The 3437-nt window shown below is 38.5% G+C and overlaps 1 protein-coding gene across 4 annotated transcripts in view; it reads left to right on the top strand.

The window, feature by feature from the left end:
• Window positions 1–3130: 3130 nt before the first annotated feature.
• LAMA4 (laminin subunit alpha 4) overlaps window positions 3131–3437 on the top strand; it is a 127590-nt gene continuing 127283 nt past the window's right edge. The window contains exon 1 of one of the 4 annotated variants that reach the window (XM_039870634.1): window positions 3131–3277. The gene's annotated coding sequence lies outside the window, so the exon portion shown is untranslated. Of the gene's footprint in view, window positions 3431–3437 lie in introns of all 4 variants that reach the window. The other 3 variants (XM_039870649.1, XM_039870629.1, XM_039870642.1) reach the window with 3 other exon arrangements.

Here is a 3437-nt window from a genome sequence, read left to right as displayed (position 1 = left end):
TCTCAGGAATGAGAGAGAGAGTTGTGATAAGAAGCCGCACTGGAGATGCTTCCCTGTTGTAGTTTTAGCAAGAATAAAACCCTCCCACACTCAGGCCTTTGATGATTTGGGGGTGGCTCTGTGCTATAAATAGTCAGCCATGCACTCTTCTCTCTTGCCTGCCCCATTACTCTATGATCTGTGACTGCCTCATTCATGGTTAACACAGGAAGGCCCACATATCAGCCAGAAATATGAATGGCTATTGTCAGCAAAAGAAAGATTACCTCAGTTTTGTTTTGTTTTGTTTTGTTTTTAAATCACGAGATAAACAAACATGGCTATTTTCCTCTTTAAAAATAGTTATTCTGTCCTTTTTTAAAGACATTAAAATACAATGTAGTTAAATAGAACATTTTAATCACCGACTATGTACTAACATGTGTTAATGCTTTATTTATATTATTTCATTTACTATTCATAATAACTCAGTGAACGAAGTACTCCAATTTTACAATGAGGAAACTAATATTCAGAGAGACTAAGTTGTGTGTCGAGGTCCCAGAACTTCTGTAGGCAGATCTAAGATTTACTATTTCACACAAAACCCATGTTCCTATGTGTTATGCTGTTTTGCCACAAAAAATATATATATATATGTGTGTGTGTGTGTGTGTATATATATATATATATATATATATATATATATATATAGTATCTGCAGAAAGAAGATGACGAAGAAGAGTTGGAAGCATATATTTAATAAAAAATAAAAAGTCCACAGGTCTTGGACAAAGACACCCCTACCCACACTGCCCAAGTCTCTCATAGAATCTGAACACCATCTGGTAAGCAGGGAGAGGAGACCCTGAGTCAAATTAAAAAGCGTGTCATTAATTGATAGTTAATGAAGAACAGGACATAATATTTCAAAAAACAAATGTGAACATTTTTTGTGTACTGAAGAGGTCTATATCTGAAATCAGACAATGATGTATACATTTATTATTATTATTATCATTTTTATCACTTAAATTTTTAAAGGGAGTGTCGGGCAGGATAATCTGGTCTTCTTTTCTCCCAAGGTAAGTTTCTCAAAGAACCAATTGTGGACAAAAAGGGGCAACATACTAAACCTGAGAAGCCCAGGGGAGGCCAGCATGGTGGGCCTTACACATTCAGAGGATGAAAGTAACCAGGTAGTATAATCTGAACATTAAAATTTCTAACTAGAAGCAAGCAGTCACATCATAGGCCTGGAGCTTCCTTGACTAAGGTCAGTCTTTACCTTAAGTGAATGAGTCTATTGTCATTTTGCTTCTAAGATAACATACCTTTGAAATGTCAAAGTAATCTTCCCAGAGCCCTCAGGGCACATCCACTACATCAGAGCACAAGACCACAGAATCCCTCATTATTACCTTGTTCCTCTAGTATCATCTCTCTGTGCTATAAATGTTAATTATTAACCATCCTGTACTCACTAATGTAAAAGAAGTATGTGTCTCTTCGTTTTACTTTTTATCCAATCCCAGATATTTTCCCCATGCTTTCTCCCTCCTCCTTAATCTACCACCAATGAATTTCATGTAACCCTCCTTACACCTCCTCTTTACATTCTAATGTATAAAATAAACTGCAAGATTGCCATTCTCCTGAGCATTTTTTCAGTCTGTTCAGATTTTACTTCCCAACAATTGTCATCAGTTTGATTCAAATAAACTCGAAAATTCTCTACAGGTTTGGACATTTCTTATATTGACACAGCCTAACCAAACATATATTTTTAAGGTCTTTCACTTAATTTTGCAGGTTAATCAGTTTATATGGAAGGAAATGATAATAATTTAGCTTACTGGATCATTTCAATACTATTTTTGTAACTTAAAATGTGAACATTACAAATATTTTGAGTAATATGAAACTTTTTGCTTCTTCCAGCTTTGGCACTTTTGTATCATGTCATTTGATGGTTTAAAACAAATGACCTTAGATTCAGATTTACCTGGGTTCTCGTAGTACTTTTACCACTTACCAAATGTGTATAACCCAATTAGAAGATATTCAAAAATGAATGTGCCATCTCTTCTTCCTCTGAATTCACAGCCTTTGTCCTGTGAGTTTCAAGTAGTATAAATGTGAAAGATAGTTTGGGAATCTGCGAGGCTCGGGTTCAAACCTCAACTCAGCTTTCTCCCAGCTGTGTGACCTTGGGCAAATGTCCTAGTCCCTAAGAACTTCTCTCTTCTTCTGTGAAAAGAACATAATAGTCTTTGCAACAACTCTGTGAAGATTACAAATAACATATGCAAAGTCTCAATATATGGTTGGTACAAAATAAATGTTTTTTTTCATTTATCCTTAGATAAAATGACTATTGTCCTATAAAATAGCGCTATGATTAGGTTTTATAAAAATGCTTTATTGCATAATCATGAGTGATTTCAAACACCTAGAAACTTACTTGAGTGTCATTTTATGGTTGTCTCATCTAAACCTTTTTAAGCCATGTTTGGGTCTTGGGGGAATGTTTAAAGCTCCAATATGAAGCCAATGTAAGCAGAGATACCTATCAGCTGTAGTGGCCACTGACCTATCCATGGGGGTGCCCCAGCATAATCGGAGCCCAATTTCTCCCCAAAGTCTTGGAAAGGTTACAAGACTCTGACAGATATAGTAGATTACAGGCCAAGAGGAAGAGGTCGGGGCTGTGGGCAGTATATTTGACAGGCTCATACACTGTAAGCCTTGTTCTGGGCTCCTTACAAAGCACCTCTTTAGGATGAAAACAAAATGTTCTTTGTAAATAAAAGTTCAGGCATTTGAGTAATGAAGTCATTTTCCAGTGCCGCAGTGAAAGATATTCTTCTCTCAAGCCCTCTGGGTGAGGACTCCAGGAGGAAGAAGGACAGCCAGTTGGTCTCAGAAGATATAGCATAAAGAGTGCAGTAGCCCATTTTCTAAAAAATGAGAAACCTTATTGAAAAAAGTGGATGCCCTTCCTCTCTGCCATCTGAGATCATCCACCTCTGGCTCCTACCTCCGGAATCCCTTTTCCACCCACTTTCCTGCAAACCAGCAGGGGCCGCATAAAAGACCTATATAAATATAGATAAAACATTCGGGCACCTTGGCTAAATAAAGAAAAGATGTGAGGAAGCAATCACAAAAGCCGAATATTCATCTGAGCTCCTTGGAGGAGCTCCAAACTGAGAGGGGAGGAGGAGAAGCCTCAAGGGAAAGCCGGACCTCGGTGTCTGAAAGGCCGACTTGGAGTGGGAGGGCCTGGAAGTGGAAGGTAAAAAGGGAGTGGTGAGAATGGGTTTGGGAAGAACGCCAGGGCTGCACAGCCCTCAGTCCCAACTTCCCGGGGACAGGAGGTGACAGGCGCTGGCGAGGCTTGCTCAATTTAGTCTGGCTTCTGATGTTCAGCTTCCACATCCATCCATCTGTGTGTT

Source organism: Pteropus medius, unplaced genomic scaffold (genome assembly GCF_902729225.1).
Source record: "Pteropus medius unplaced genomic scaffold, Ma_sr-lr_union100, whole genome shotgun sequence".
Classification (NCBI taxonomy): domain Eukaryota; kingdom Metazoa; phylum Chordata; class Mammalia; order Chiroptera; family Pteropodidae; genus Pteropus; species Pteropus medius.
This window is presented reverse-complemented; position numbering and strand designations above follow the sequence as displayed.